General features: G+C 43.5%; 1 pseudogene across 1 annotated transcript; it reads left to right on the top strand.

Annotated features, from left to right (window-relative positions):
* The first annotated feature begins 241 nt into the window (after positions 1-241).
* LOC145423003 (NACHT, LRR and PYD domains-containing protein 12-like) lies at positions 242-16017 on the top strand (annotated as a pseudogene). Its single transcript, XR_013904142.1, has 7 exons — positions 242-284; positions 1898-4249; positions 5760-5936; positions 7754-7930; positions 11129-11305; positions 13676-13849; positions 14525-16017. The product of XR_013904142.1 is annotated as an NACHT, LRR and PYD domains-containing protein 12-like (transcript).
* Positions 16018-17374: the final 1357 nt, after the last annotated feature.

Raw genomic sequence — 17374 nt, 5'->3', positions numbered from 1 at the left:
TCATTGGTGCAAACACCAGTCACACAAGCTAACCCATGGAGGCAGCAGCAGGCTTTGTGTTTGGTAAAGTCTGTTGGCTTAAACTAAGAGAGTTTAGTTTGTTAGCACAAAGAGCTGTCAGCTAAAGCCCCGAATGCACTTTGAATACAGACGAACTGAGAAAAACACTTTAAATACAGCAAACAGTCAAACTGACCACATGTTTTTCTGCTGATCATCCACAGCAGTACATTTAGCATTCATGCTAGCAGCAGGCTATGACTGTCCATTCAGCACCAACACAGGTAGGAGTGAGCAGTGATAATAATGGATTGGATTTATATAGCGCTTTTCAAGGCACCCAAAGCGCTTTACAATGCCACTATTCATTCACTCTCACATTCACACACTGGTGGAGGCAGCTACGGTTGTAGCCACAGCTGCCCTGGGGCAGACTGACAGAAGCGAGGCTGCCATATCGCGCCATCGGCCCCTCTGGCCAACACCAGTAGGCGGTAGGGTAAAGTGTCTTGCCCAAGGACACAACGACCAGGACAGAGAGCCCGGGGATCGAACCGGCAACCTTCCGGTTACAGATACGCTTCCCAAACCCCTGAGCTACGGTCGCCCCAAGTCCTGCTCCTGATGAAGCAGGACTGTGAGCAAGTTTGAGCTACAATCCTATTGGCTTCTCAGTTTCTCCAAAGAAAAGGGGAAAAATTCTTGGTGTTGTGAAGATGTGAGTTGGTCTTGTTGTCGTGGGGCTGGAAGGATGCTGGCAGTGAGAGGCTTTTCATACAGTGTTGAGTAGCAGAATGAGAAGAAAGCCACTGCACATGAAACAAGGTGCTCGTAGTGTTTTTTACTGTGTTTGTGCCACAATGTCAGATCAGTTGTAGATTCACATGAAGACTTGTCCAGTGAAACCAATGCAAGTACTGCAGTACAGAGCAAAGACTAAGCAAGCCAGGAGAGCTCTCCAACTTTCTGAAAGTATCAGGATATTTGAGTGATAAGAAAAAGTGGATCATGCAACAATGTCCCTCAGCACACAAAACAATCAAAGCAGAATAAATATAATGTTTTAGATCAAACACTTACAGGGACCTGAAGAGAGAGAACCAACAAGATGTCATGGCTAACAGAGGAACTCAAGCACAGACTGAGTTCTGACAAACAAAAAGGTGACAGTTTATTTACCAAAGGGGTGAACCACAGTGCTCTATATATGTACAGTGAGTCGGGGAGGGGGTCCAGGGCTCCAGGGAAAAGAGGGAAGGGAGTCCACACTCACTCCTCTTCAGTCACTCTTGTCCTGCTCTCCACTCACACAGCCACACACGGGAGTCACAGGTAAGCGTCTGTAACCAGGTCCAGGGAAATATTTACTCAAAGTATACACAAAGTTAACCCAACTGGTGAATTTAGAGAGAGATTTCTTAGCAATGAGCTGAGATCATGAACACAGGAGGGTCAATGTCCCAGCGACGAACTGCTCCATGCCGCAGCGTTTAATGGTTACCGGTAAGCCCAGGTGAGTCAGCAACAGGTGGTGTAATCATCATAACTGTGTGGACCAAGAGCGAGAGGCCATTACAAGCTCCACCCAGGCAGGCAAAACGCTAGCAGGAGAGAGCAAAACATAAAACCTGAAAAGCCACCATGAGCCAGCCAGAGAGACACAGAGTTTATACTAGAAGAGAAACCTGCTCATCTTCATCATGTTTGTTTAAATAGAGAAAATCAGAAGTCTCTGTGTGTCAGACCACGGCTCTACACGGACACTTCTAAGCTGCTTCAGAGTGAACTGACCCAGATAATCTGCACACAGCGGCTGTAAAACAGTGAAAGTCATAACTGTCTCTCTCTGATGGAAAGCTTTTATTGTGAAGTCAGGAAGTCTGCAGGAAGTGTTGAGTTTGTATTCATCACTCAGTGTTTAATGAGACAGGCAGACAGGAAGAGCAGCTCATTAGTGTTGATGAAAACAAAGGAACTGTGAGGAACTGCAGTTTAGTCACATCTGGATGTTTTTCACTGACAGTAAATGTTTTAGTGATAAAGAAATGTGTTCACAGAGCGAGGAAGAGGAGTGGTGTTTGTGAGGAGGAGCAGCTGTCCTGCTGTGCTTTGTGTCAGGACGTCCTGAAGGATCCAGTCTCTACCAGCTGTGGACACTGGTTCTGCAGACAGTGCATCTCCTCATACTGGGACCAGTCTGCTTCATCGGGAGACTCGTCCTGTCCCCAGTGTGGAGAAAGATCCAGAAGCAGAGCTGGACTGCAGACAGCCAGTCAGAGCAGCTGTGTACAAAGTAAGACTGAACATCTGTCTGCTGATGGACTCATTTCTGAAAACTGGACTTCTTGTGTTGTTCAGACATTGAAGAGTTTTCTTTCTCTTTAGTCTCATTGTTTGTCTTTCTTTCAGCAGATGTTGGTCTGCAGGAGGTTTTAGATGAACATAAGATCAGTCTGAGGAGGAGATGTGAACGTGTGACTGAAGGAAGTGATGAAACAGGAAGTAGAACCCTCCTCAACAGGATCTACACTGAGCTCTACATCACAGAGGGACAGAGTGAAGAGGTTCATACCCAACATGAGGTGAGGCAGCTGGAGACAGCTTCCAAGATGGACGCCCTCCATGACGCTCCAATCAGGTGCCAGGACATCTTTAAAGCCTTACCTGACCAACAGAGACCCATCAGAGTGGTTCTGACCAACGGCGTGGCTGGTGTTGGAAAAACCTTCTCAGTGCAGAAGTTCACTCTGGACTGGGCAGAGGGCTTGGAGAACCAACATGTCAGTGTGGTGGTTCTGCTTTCATTCAGGGAGCTGAACCTGATCAGAGATGAGCAGTACAGTCTTCTGGAGCTGCTCCATGTTTTCCATCCAACATTACAGAAGGTCACAGCAGAGAAGCTGGCTGTCTCTCAGCTTTTGTTCATCTTTGACGGCCTGGATGAAAGCAGACTTTCATTGGATTTCACCAACAGGAAGCTGCTGTCTGATGTCACACAGAAGTCATCAGTCAGCCAGCTGCTGACAAACCTCATCCAGGGGAATCTGCTTCCCTCGGCTCTCGTCTGGATAACTTCCCGACCTGCAGCAGCCAATCAGATCCCTCCTACATGTGTTGACAGGCTAACAGAAGTACGAGGCTTCACTGACGCCCAGAAGGAGGAGTACTTCAGGAGGAGATTCAGTGATGAAGAGCTGTCCAGCAGAATCATCTCCCACATGAAGACATCCAGGAGCCTCCACATCATGTGTAGAATCCCAGTCTTCTGCTGGATCACTGCTACAGTTCTGGAGCACATGTTGACTACAGAGCAGAGAGGAGAGCTGCCCAAGACCCTGACTGACATGTACTCACACTTCCTGCTGGTTCAGACAAAGAGGAAGAAGAACAAGTACCGTGAGGGACGTGAGACGAGTCCACAGGAGCTGACGGAGGCTGACAGGGAAGTTCTTCTGAAGCTGGGGAGGCTGGCGTTTGAACATCTGGAGAAAGGAAACATCATGTTCTACCAAGAAGACCTGGAGCAGTGTGGTCTGGATGTGACAGAGGCCTCGGTGTACTCAGGAGTTTGTACAGAGATCTTCAAAAGAGAGTGTGTGATCTTCCAGAAACCAGTCTACTGCTTTGTTCATCTGAGCATTCAGGAGTTTCTGGCTGCAGTCTACATGTTCCACTGTCACACCAACAGGAAGACAAAGGTGGTGGAAGGTTTTCTAGGGAATTTCCGAGAAGAATACAAAAACAGATCTTTTTTTAAGAACAAGTTCAAGTCTTATAGCTTCACATCACTGGATGTCTTTTTGACTAAAGTCATGGAGAAATCCCTCCAGAGTAAAAATGGCCACCTGGACCTGTTTGTTCGCTTCCTTCATGGCCTCTGTCTGGAGTCCAACCAGAGACTCTTAGTAGGTCTGCTGGGTCAGACAGAGAACAGTCCAGGAACCATCCAGAGAGTCATCAACAACCTGAAGAAGATGAACAGTGATGGAATCTCTCCTGACAGAAGCATCAACATCTTCCACTGTCTGATGGAGATGAACGACCTCTCAGTACATCAGGAGATCCAAGAGTTCCTGAAGTCAGAGAACAGATCAGTGAAGGAACTCTCTGAGATCGAGTGCTCAGCTCTGGCCTTCATGCTGCAGATGTCAGAGGAGGTTCTGGATGAGTTGGACCTGCTGAAGTACAAAACATCAGAGCGGGGACGACAGAGACTGATTCCAGCTGTGAGGAACTGCAGAAAGGCTGGGTGAGTCCAGATGTGATCATTAACATCATTGATCAGTGTAGGTTAGTAGTTTAATGTTGAAAATAAAATCAGATTGTAACCACAAAGTGTTTGTGTCCGTACGCTGCAACCTTCCACACCATTCCTTTATTGTACAGACTCAGCAGCAGCTCCATGGATCCCAAATCCAAGAGTGGAGAACAGATTTGAAGTGTGTCACATCCATGCAGTCACAGCTGTTTCCACCATGTTTCCACTGATATTAATCCGGTTCAATGACACATTTCATATCAGTGAATATGTTCTTTAGGACGTCCACTGACATGTTTAAGTGTCCTGCTGGAAATCACTCAAATCATCCATGAAATCCATGAAAAATCCTTTTAGTGTTTCTAACTTCACCCTCTGTCCTCTCTCTCTCTCCATCCTCCTCACTGCTTCTTTCACTGATAATCACACAAACATCGTATTCAGCTACAAAATAACACAATAATATCATCTGATGATCATTATTATAAGAGCAGGATCCATATTTGATATCAGAGTAACACACTGCTTGGTTATGTGCAGTCATCATCAGTGACTGTGGGTCAAACAGAAGCTCTCTGATTGGTTGCTGACCTTGGTCACCTGTCCACTCTCACCTGTTTGTGTTTGCTCTCTCTTTGCTGTCTCCATCCTCTCTCTCCTTTCTCTCCCTCTCTGTCTTTGTACGTCACTCAGGTCCAATGGAAACAGTGACATTTACAAACCAATCAAAGACAAACTGATCCATGTCAGGTTATAACAATATTCAAAGTGAATACAGGCTGCTGCTGGACACAGACAGGTAACATCATTTTGACTTGCTGTCACCTGGATCTGGACTCATAAACACTGAAGCCCTGAACAGGAATACAAATCATTTTCTGCCAACTAGCGACACAGCAGCAGATAATGGCTCAGAAAGCTCAAATGAGCCAATCATTTCTGTGTTTAGTTCCCCTGAAATCAGATCTGATATCAGCAGCTCTGAGTTCATTCATCATTATTGTCCAGTGATGAGATTTCTGCTCCGTTTGGTAACAGTCAGCAGGTTTTTCCTGCGTGTGGACGTGAACAGTCGTACCTGACAGCAGGTAGCAAACAGAGATCATCTTTCCAGCTGGAACTCTTCACTGAGCTGAACTCATTCAAAATGTTCTGGAGTCAAAACAGGAAACAGTCCAAATGTGTGTCTTCACTCTGACTCTGGATCAGATCTCAGTGACAGACTGTGGACATTATGGAAGCCTAAATGTGACACCATCTTCCTCCTTCATCTGCAGATTAAAGCCAAACAAAGATTCTCATTAAAAGTCTGCAGGTCTGAGAGAGACTCAATCGTTGTGTCATGTCAAACACAGTAAGAGGAGCTGAAGCACAGATGTGAAGAGCAGATTCATCAGATTATGACCTCACTCTGTTTTGTCTTCATATACATTCAGTCTGTGTTTATAATGCAGATTTTCTGCTTTTATAATAACACATTTTATATTTTCTATCATCACAGACTGACTCACTGTCTACTCTCAGAGTCTCACTGTGAAGTTGTGGCCTCAGCTCTGAAGTCCAACCCCTCCCATCTGACACAGCTGGACATCAGTTGGAATGATGGCCTCCAGGATTCAGGTGTGAAGCTTCTGTGTGCTGGACTGGAGAGTCCAAACTGTGGACTGGAGACTCTGAGGTGAGTTCACTGACTGCAGCTGTTGTTGTTTTTCTATATTTCAGGTCTTTGATGTTTGAAACTTTCTTTAGTTCCTAAATGTTCAGGATGTGTCTGAAGACAAATGTGAAGAAGTTTGAGTGCTTTCAGAAATGTTGTCTTTCCAAACGACTGAACAACAGTTTTTCCTTTTGGCTCCAAACAGAAGTGACAGACTTGAGCAGGGTTCATTTAAAGGCTGACAGAAGTGGAGTGGTGACGGGGAGATGTTTGACAGGACAGTGTTTCAGCCTCCACAGGTTCATGTTGTGCTCCATCAGTCAGTGAAGATGAAGTCGGTGCTGATGAGGCTGTAGAGTGTGTGAGGGATGTGAATGAGGATGATGAAGATCTGATGATAGCAGATAAAAACAGGCTGCAGAGACTTTGAGCCATACAGGGCACACAGTGTGTGTACAGAACAGCTGAAATCATTATGGAGGCCTCACTGGGATATGGAAGCATCACAGTACAGCTTCAGTGAAGCATTAAAGTCTCTGATATGAGATGAGAAATTAAGCAGCCAGAGCTTTTTCATGAGTGGAAACCCACTGTGACTGTGAGCTGCTGCTACAGCCTCCAGATTAGCCAGCAGCTCATCCTGCTCAACATTTCCTCACCAACTTTAATGGAAGTGTGATGTTTTCAGCTGGAGTGATGGTCAGGGTGGCCTCCCTCTCCTCTTCTTCTCCTCTTCCTCTTTCATTTGTAAAGCCACTTCTGCTGCTTTCATTCATTTGGAAGTCCTGTAGCTGAGTTTGGGAGAGACTAACAGCCTCGGCAGCAGAGGGGAGAAAGGCTGTAACTGTTGGGTCTGTGTTTCCACAAGCCCCGCTAATTCTAGAGACTTATTCATCATGAAGAAAACAAGACAGTCGATCGATCCATTACTTGCGCAAGGGAGGCCTCGTCTGTGTCCAGCACGACAATGACCCCAATGGTGGCCTCCTCTCGCTGCCTTTTATTGACAATCTTCAAACAATAGTTTACAAAGCACCTCCCCTTGCAACCCCCCTTTGGTTACATAGACAAGGCACTGTATGTAAGTGTGTGTGTGTGTGTGTGTGTGTGTGTGTGTGTGTGTGTGTGTGTGTGTGTGTGTGTTACCTCCTGCTGACCAAAGGGTCATAAACCCAGGAAGTTTACATCAAAAGAAACAGATCTTTCAGATAGGATGTATCTACAATAAAACCTCCCCCAGCACAGAGTGGCTGGAAAGGTGGTCAGGATCAAAGGGATGGCTTTGATCCTACTGCTTGAACTAAGACTGTACAAATTTAAGAAACACAATGGCAACATTCAACAATTAGACTTAACAGTAACACCACCACTTTACTCTGTTCTACCTGTCACATCATTTTATCAGGAAACAAATATGCTCATGTTTTTACTATGTTTGTCTTGAAGATGTAAGAAGATCACATGGTGCTTTTTATTATTGTGTTGGTTTGTTTGCTGTCTCTTGGATGGAGCCCAGCTGTGCGTGGCCCCTGGGCCTGTGGTCAGAGTGTGTGCTGGATAATCCGGCCCAGGATGAGGCCAAACTGACATGGGATGAAATGTCTGTCACATAATTGAGCTTTGTGATAAATGTACGACTTTAATGTGAAACATTCAGAGTTTTTTCTCTTGTTGTGTTTGTTTGAAGCTGCTTCCTGTTGGCTTCAGCTGTTTGGAGTTTCCATTTTCTAAACTTCTACATTCTGAACCTTCTTCAGCTCTGAACAGATGATGAAACACTGAATGATTTCAAGCTCACACTTTGTCTAATAAACTTACATCTTTCATTCTTTATACAGATTGAGGGACTGTGGTTTGTCAGAGATCAGCTGTGATTATCTGGCAGCAGCACTGAAGTCCAACCCCTCCCATCTGAGACAGCTGGACCTGAGCTCCAACAACAAGCTGCAGGATTCAGGAGTGAAGCATCTGTGTGGTTTCCTGGAGAGTCCAGGATGTGGACTTGAAACTCTGGGGTCAGTCAGCATGTTTTAGTTGTGCTGAGATGAATATGATGTGAAAGTTGTGCTGACACTAAACTGCAGACATCAGGCTGATATTATACTGATCCACACTGAGGATCTTCATGGTAAAGTCTGTTTTCTTCTTCTCTGGTTTAGTCCATTGACTGCAGCAGAACAATGTTCACATTTCAAAAAGTGAGACTCAACGTATGGCCCGCGGCCCACACGCGGCCTGCCCACCTTTCCTGATTCAGAGAGAGGGGACCCTGATTAACTGTGTAGTGTTCTTCCTCACAGTTCTAAGTATCAGACACAACAATGAATAATCCACAGCTGACTGTCTTTAGCAGGTCAAAGGTCACGGCACACAGCAGACAGTGGGAAATATTATAACTCTGATCATTTATCAGCACATATCCATATGTATAAAAACAAAGCTGACACTGTGAGACTTGATCAGAGGTGTGATCATCACAGCAGAGGCCTTTGTGTCAAAGTCACTGAGGATCAAACAGAAACACATGAAGCAGATTTTCCTGTTCTGGCTTTTTATAGCAGATAACCTTCAAAATATTCTGCAGTCCATCAAAAACTGAAGCAAACCATGAATCAACATGTGAACATGAGCTGATGCTGCTGAAGTGAAGCAAAGTTACAGAGGTTTGATTACAGACACAGCTGAGAGTTTGTAATCTGTCATCATTTTAAAAGGTTTACATTTCTTCAGTATATCCACATTTGCAGCTGGTACCTCAACCTCCACTTGTCCAACACAACTGCTGTCCACTGCCTCCATGACATTGTGATTTTGCTGTTGGTCTTCTGTCAGATCTTCATCAATCACTTCTGCACGGGGCACACCTTCAGACTCTGCAGCTGCATAACGAAAGCCTGTAAGATAAAATTAGACATAAGGTAAATGTACACCAATATTCCAATGACAGGTGTGTGATTCATCTGGAAGTTATGTGCGGATTAGTGTACAGTGATAGCAATTTAGTATGTTTTTAGAGGGGGGGGGGGGGGGGGTGTTTACCTCCGATGGGTGCTCTTTTTCGCTTCCGTTGCGTACGCCTTGAGTGCCGGTCCGAGTCTGATACAGGTATGTCGTCATGCCCCATGTGCAGTGTTGGTGCCCAGTCTGGATTTGTTACATCCATTTCATATGCTGGTTTGCCTGCAATAATGCCAAATCATAAGCTACTCAGTCGACATGATGTGGTTCTGCAGCATCACACATTAGCATGTTTTATCTCATTATCTATGACCTCAGCACGTTGAAAATAACACTAAAAGCCTTTCAAGAGTGATATGAATTAATTTAGAACTCACCGGAAAGAAAATGCCGTGAGCAAACCAACAAAAAGCTGGGGATTGCAGAGAACTCGATATCCGCTCGTCTCACCGCTGCAATCCAAGCCTGACGTCTTTGTTTAGTAATATCGGATACATGGGATCCCTCACGTTGCCTCCAGGACGGAAAACGATGAAAAGAGAGCCCGTTATCCAGCTTCTTGCCTTCACGATCGTGTGATCTAACGTTGCAACCGACAACACAACACGTACGATCCATAGCTGAAATGGTATCCTTTGGCTGGCCTACTGTCATGGCGGAAGGGGGCATGGCCCATCTCCCGTGACATCACGCTCCAAAGCCCTATAGGTGGGAAAATGTACCATGTCGACCAATCAAAAATGATATGGAAACATGACATTTGGTTGTTTAGCAAAAGGGGGAAGTTTTAGGAGTGACCGGCAAGAGAGAGCGAGTGAGCGAAAGAGAGAGAGAGTTTTGATACGTGAGAGATTTGTGACGTTTACCGTGTTTGGTCTCAAGTTAGTTTGTTGTCTTGTGTATTTAGTGTGTAGCTGTTGTTTTGTTTTGTGTGTCAGTTCTACTAGTGATCGTCACAGTTGCTGCCTTAAAGCCAACAAAGGCAGATTGCAGTGTAAACGCTGAGTGACACACCTGCTGTCAGACCTGCAGGTTTATCCCTGTGCTGTTCTCATATGTGTTAGAGTGACACAAACTATTGTTTGACACCTGATTGTTCTGTAAATAGTTTGAAATGATTATATGAAAAACGTCTGAGCCTTGGCTGCATTTTTTGGTAAATAGTACCATATAACTTTGTTGTTTGCAAAACGTGTGCGTATTTTTAAAAGTGTACAATCTCTATTTGCATTTCAAGTTATGAAGATGATTCGTTAAACATGTGTGTGGTTTTTACAGTCAAAATATCACTTTCTACGTGTATTTTAAATTTTGTCTGAATTTAGATAAATTGTGCTGATACAGTTGGTCAAAATGAGAAAATAACAGATTGGCAAGATAAACTGTTTTTAAAGGTAAAATATAGAGGCCACATCAAAAGTAGTCAAGAAGGGTTAAAGGCTAAAAGCAAAGTTGTCACCAAGTACTGTTTATATTTGTGTGTATTGCTGCAGCTTTTTTGAGTATTAATTTGGTGCCTTTGTGTGAAATAATGGTATTGTGAGTGATCCATATAGTCACAAAGAATAGCCACTTGTTTCTGTGCTACCAAAGTTCCCCGGCTTTCATTCAAAATGTGTTTATCGTCAGCACCTGCACATTAAACTACTTAAACATTATAAATGTCTTCAAGCTCACACTGAGGCCTGTGGGGTACTATCAGCCACTGAGACAGTACACACATTTATATGTGTTTGTATATGAATATTTCATACTTTAAGACTGCCTGTTTATTTAAGGGAGATGAACAAAATACATTGGAATTGTACAAAATAATATCATGGATGATAAATTAAATAGATTTTAAGTAGATGCTTGTGCATTCTTAAAGTCTTATATGTTGAACTGAACTATGTGATCTGTTCAAAGCCTTAATCTTAATTTGAAGTGAAATGTGCATTTTGAGTTTATACACTATGTATATAAGGCGACCGTTTTCTTTTGCAGTATTTTTGTGTGGTGTACTTTTCTATGTCTTAACAAAAGGGGAACAAAGGTGTTTAAGTTCACCTAGGATGATGTGTTTTAATTTTCACATGGTCTTGCTTGAATTTGACCCTGACAAAGGCGTATGAACTCTGTCAGCTGTTTGGAGTTTCCATTTTCTAAACTTCTACATTCTGAACCTTCTTCAGCTCTGAACAGATGATGAAACACTGAATGATTTCAAGCTCACACTTTGTCTAATAAACTTACATCTTTCATTCTTTATACAGATTGGGGGACTGTGGTTTGTCAGAGATCAGCTGTGATTATCTGGCAGCAGCACTGAAGTCCAACCCCTCCCATCTGAGACAGCTGGACCTGAGCTACAACAACAAGCTGCAGGATTCAGGAGTGAAGCATCTGTGTGGTTTCCTGGAGAGTCCAGGATGTGGACTTGAAACTCTGGGGTCAGTCAGCATGTTTTAGTTGTGCTGAGATGAATATGATGTGAAAGTTGTGCTGACACTAAACTGCAGACATCAGGCTGATATTATACTGATCCACACTGAGGATCTTCATGGTAAAGTCTGTTTTCTTCTTCTCTGGTTTAGTCCATTGACTGCAGCAGAACAATGTTCACATTTCAAACCTTCAAAGAAGAAGAAAAATCCTCCACTGGATAATTCACTGTGAAACTCTCCAACTCTTCATTCCACCTTAAAGTCTGTCTGACACTGAAATCCAAAGCAAAATGTGCGTTTGCTTTACAGACAGCAGTCCAACACAAACATACACACATCATCCAAAACACAGTCCAACATCCAAATCTCCTCCACTGCCAGCATGAATGATGGGAAAGAGAAGGAGGAACACTCTGACATTCAGGGTTAGAATGAGTTTCATGAAGCAGACTGTGAAGATCAAAGCTGCATTAGAAAGCTTACATGAATGAATGAGTGGACAGAAGTGGACAGAGATCATCTGAAGCACTTCAAAGGCTTTAAATCAGCACATTTCTCTTTATTCTTTATCAACTCTGTTAGTTTCTCTCAGTTTTCTGTGGAATGAAGCTAACAGCAGGCTAATAAGATGCTGACCAATAGGTTTCTATTAAAGGTTGTAATTTGTATATGAAAAAGTGCTTTGGCTCAGCAGGGATCAGCTTACAGGTAGAATACAGCTGCTGGATGGGATTAGCATGTCATAGCTATCTACCAAACTGCTAACTGGGGGATTTCAGGCCATCTATGGATCATTTTTGCTAACTGTTTATTCAGCTTAGGCTCACAGGGCTGCAGCCTGTGCCCTAGCTGTCATAGGGCAAGAGGCGTGGTCCACCTGCACAGGTGAGCAGTCCATCACAGGGCCAACAGAGAGAGACAGAGAAGCACTCTCTCACATCCACACCTACAGCCAATTTAGAAGCACCAATGAACCTAAGCAGCATTTCATTGGACTGTGGGAGAACATCCAACCTCCACAGAAAGGCCAACAAGCTTCAACCTACAACCTTCTTGCTTTAAGGCACTAGTGCGAACCACTTTTCCCCATTTCAGACCAAATCCTGCATCTTCCTGTTTCTGACTCCAGGCCAGCTCCACTAACACTTTCTCATCAGACACTGCCACCTAGTGGAGGAAGTCTTAGTTCCATTTGAAGCTTCAGATGACAGTTAGTTCCTTTACAAAGAGGTGGAGGTGGTGGGGCCACAGCACCATCATCACTGAGTGCCATAGGACACTTAACCTTTGTTTCCATATGCTGGGAACTTCCTGTTGTTCCAAGGAGGACTGGAAAATGTGTGAAAATCTCCCAGTCAGTTCCTCACAGCACACTTCAATCATTTCCCTCCCACAGCATCAGGACCAGGGCTTTTTCTCTCTTTGGTCCCACTAAGAGATTTCCACACAAACACCTCATCAGTGGGACTCTCAGAGCTACCAGCCCTTTGCTACAATCACAAAGCTCTTCATTGAAATCAACGATATCAAAGCTGGAATCAAATGAGTCCAAGTCTTCTGCTGATTCAGCATCACATTCATCTTTGCTCCTTGTTCTGCATCCCCACCATGGACTTCATTCCTTTCCAAGCCAGCCTTGAGTGTCCTTTATTCAGCTCATCCTCTGCTTTACTTTTACACCTGATTTTAGCTGCTTTATCTCTCTTTCAACAAGTTTCTGTGCCTCAATCTTTTTCTTCTCTCCCTCATAACAAGACAGCTTCTTCTGCCTGAGAACATGTTGGAGTGATTTACAAATCCAGGGCTGCTTATTGGGGAAAATACTTCCTGTTTCCAAAGTAATCCCCATTTTTCCCAGAAAGAAATGTAAGTAGAAATCGATGATCTAAGTGAGAACATGAGCCTTTAAAAAGTCCCAGTGGGTGCAGTCAAAGCAGTCCCTCAGTCCCAGTATATAGTCTTTGGTCCAGACTGGAACAACTGTGTGCCCAGTTTGAGCTCTCTTCAGTCCTGTGACCTGACAGACCCAGAGGGGCCATCACATCACATTTAGAAGCTCCCCTAATGGAGCCACAACACATGTCCAACACTTAGTCTGTCTTGTTGGACCAACTGGAAGAAATGATTCAAGGACTTAGTCACAGAACAGAGATTCAAATCTCCAAAATCCAACTGGCTGCATCAGGACATATAGTCTGAAACTCTGCACAGTTTCCTGTTTGAAGCTGCTTCCTGTTGGCTTCAGCTGTTTGGAGTTTCCATTTTCTAAACTTCTACATTCTGAACCTTCTTCAGCTCTGAACAGATGATGAAACACTGAATGATTTCAAGCTCACACTTTGTCTAATAAACTTACATCTTTCATTCTTTATACAGATTGAGTCGCTGTGGTTTGTCAAAGATCAGCTGTGATTATCTGGCAGCAGCACTGAAGTCCAACCCCTCCCATCTGAGAGAGCTGCACCTGTGGAGAAACAACCTGAAGGATCCAGATGTGAAGCAGCTGTCTGATCTTCAGCAGAGTCCAGACTACAGACTGGAGACTCTGGAGTAAGTAGAGTGATGGAGTGAGTGGGTGGTGCTGTCAGCAGTATTGTACTAAACACAGTCAGTATGAAACAAAGATCCAGTGTTTCCTGTAAAGCTGCAGCTTCTCAGTGAAGCTGTGAGAGGAGAATGGTGACAGGCTTCAGGATTGGACACAAACACTTCCTGTTTCTGACCTTTATGGTCACCATAGTAACGGCTGACACGCTCTGATCAAACACTGTCAACAGCCAATCAGCTCTCTGAACAAAGCAGCACGCAGACCAATGACTGCATTCATTTCCAAGTTTAAAGCAGTGAAGAACACAGTCTGTAGGTGAGGAAGAATTTAGTGAGAGCAGATGTTTGGATGGAATTCCTCCAGTTAACAGCTGGAACCGTCCATCTGGATTGTTGGGCTTGTTGTTGGGGTTCCTACAGAGCTCAGAGTGGACACACCAAGGTTCTTCTAATGAATGAAAGTCCAAACTCAAACTAGGAGGGAAAAACATCTTCATCAACTTCAATAAAAATCCAAAGATTAGAAAAAGTGAAGCAACAATGAGTCCTAGTACAGTCCCAGCACTGAAGTCCCTGCTGCTCTTTATACTGGATGTGCTGCATCACTGACTGACAGCTGATGAAGAGTCTCTGGAAACACTCGTTTATCTCCTCTGCTCTTCCTTCTTCTCTCTGCAGGTGGAGCTGATGATGGTAAACAGGACGGCGTGTGTGCTGAGAGAGGAGGAGCTGTGTCCTGATGATCCAGAGAGGTTGAAGCAGCAGCAGCTTGTGTGTAGAGACGCTCTGACTGGGCCATGTTACTGGGAGGTGGAGAGGAGAGCTTCATCCAGCAGTGACTGACAGAGGAATGAGAAGAAGTGCAGATGACTGTCAGTGCTGCAGAGTGAACTGCTCTGAGAACAGCTCCACTGTCAGACACAATGTAGAGTCCAGCATCATCCCTGTGTGTCCCTCTGGATCTGACAGAGGATCATCAGTGTATCTGGACTGCTCTGCTGCTGCTCTGTCCTTCTACAGTCTCTGCACAGTCTCTGTCTGACTCTGGCTTCAGACCCTCCTGGATCAAACTCACCTGGAAAGACTTTCAAACATCACTCAATAGATTTGAATACAGAATATATTTGATATATACTGTAGATGTACTGTAGAGTTGCAGTTTGTCACTTGTAAATACAGTCTGTGAGCAGCTGTGAGCTGAAAGATCTTTCTAGAAACACGAAATGTTTTCACTCTTCTGTTGCTTTTTCATATATTTCCACAACATTAATATTGATCCCACCTGTCTCACCTGTTTCATGCTTTTATACATAATAACAGGACACGTGTGATCTGAGCGCTGCTGTGGTTGCTGTGCTGCACGTCTTCATTTAGATAACAGAGACATCTAGTGGTTCAGAGGGAGAACTGCAGGAGGTGGAGCTGTGTTTCAGCATGGAAAACTTTTTATTTTTTAGGCGCAGATACAAATATGACAAGTATCAGTGTGAGATACAAAAGGTCACATCAGTCAGCAGAGGGAACAGTGATCACACAGCAATGTAAGAATAGAAACATAACAGTGAATCTGGACATGTATACAGATGGAAGCAAACAAACAGGATGTAACACTACATTAAAGCCACAAATGGGAAGAAAACAAAGCCAAAGGAAAATATATTTGATCTCAGGAATCCAAATCAGATGCTTTAGAGCAGGGGTCGGCAACCCTGGGCACGCGTGTCACAGCTGGCAAGCGAAGGGTTAACTGATGGCACGACCATAGCTGGACTGGCCATCGGGCATACTGATGGTGATTTTTCGTTTTTCTGGGCCAATGATGTTTTTTTATGATTTTTTTTTTTTTTTTGTAACGGTATAAACGATGGAAGGTGGCGGATTGGCCGGATACTGGTCGATGTGTAGAAATAAGTCAGTTGTTCGGTGGTGGCTATGGCGGAGCTTCCACAGAGGCAGCAGGTGGATGAGGGAAAGGGGAGACGGGAGGAGCAGAGACCCGAGGCGGCCGCCGGTCCGAGTGTTGGCCCCCTTGAACTTTCCCACATTTTGTCACATTACAGCACAAACATGAATCAGTTTTATTGGAATTCCACGTGAAAGACCAACACAAAGTGGAACGGAAATCATACATGATTCCAAACATTTTTTACAAATAAATAACTGCAAAGTGGGGTGTGCGTAATTATTCTGTCATGGAAAAACACACTGCCATCAACTGTTTTGTTTTTGTCAAAATCACTGTAATATAATCACTGTACCTTTATATACATGTGACTTATATTAATGCTGCTGCCCTCTTGTGGCTAAAGTGTAATTATGTTCTTGTTATTAGGGAAAACATTTGAGAGTAACATGACAAATGAGTCAGCACTTTGGCTTCAGCTTAAGAAATCCTCATTTTTATGTCATCAGTTATAGTTGCATGTATTCATTATCATAAGTTAACCTTTAATATTGATGTCTTAAATTGATTTTACTTAAACTAGCAATAATTTTATGGTTGCATTAAATTAATGCATCACTAATGAATGAACTATTTCAGTAATTAATTTAAAAAATCTACATAATCAATTAAAGATATATATTAATAATGAATTATCCATTAATTTCATTTAAAATTTTTCAATATTTGTTTATATACAATTCAAATTAGTTAATTACATATTTAATCAATTATTGGTTTGTTTTCTATTTTGATTATTTTACTGACACATTTAATGAATTATTTAATGATGTATTTATTTAATTCACGTTGCTACTCCTGGCCCTGCATCGCTGTTCATAAATACATTTTATTTGTCAGCTTCACCCATCAAAGTCAGGGGGCGGGGTTAATGCTGATCAAGTCAAAACCATTGCTTTGGTCTGGTGGGCGTTCTTTTAGTGGGCTTTTCTGTCACGGCCTGCGTGGCAGACTATGATGAGGGGAAGGACGACCCAAATGCCAACACGTTCTCACTCCTGTATGGAGGACCACAAGAGCCACGCGCATCGAAATAAAGAATTCTGTGCTTAAGTAATGAATTATAGAATAAATTCTGCATTTGTAAATTCATTTTTGAATTCCCATTTAATAAACTGATTTTTGAAATGCTTTTAAAAACTGCATTTCAAAATCCTTTTTCCAATTGCACTTTAATAAACTGCATAAATTGCATGAATGAAGGGATCCTGCAGCGAAACGGAGAGCCCAACCTCTGACTTAGTGCCTGTTTACTCAGTCTGACCACCTGTGAAGTTAACGCGCTAACGTGGCTAACGCTAGCATCACCACACGTAGCCCCGTTATTTTAAGGTCATCTTAGCTCATGAAAGTTTAACGTCGCAGCTGTACGAGCTAGCTACGTGTTTTGTAAGCTGCTGTGCTCTTCACAAATAAAGCTGGAAGCAGCTCAGACTATTAGAACCAGCACTGAGGCCTGTTACATTTATGTTAGAGCAACAGCTGCAGCCTTTAAACTAGCGATTAAAATGCTGACAGTAATCAGAATCAAAAACGGTTTTATTGCCAAATGTTGAGCAGGTTTA

Source organism: Astatotilapia calliptera, chromosome 3, assembly GCF_964374335.1.
Source record: "Astatotilapia calliptera chromosome 3, fAstCal68.1, whole genome shotgun sequence".
NCBI lineage: Eukaryota > Metazoa > Chordata > Actinopteri > Cichliformes > Cichlidae > Astatotilapia > Astatotilapia calliptera.
Note: the sequence above shows the minus strand (reverse complement) of the source record. Positions and strands in the feature narration are given on the sequence as shown.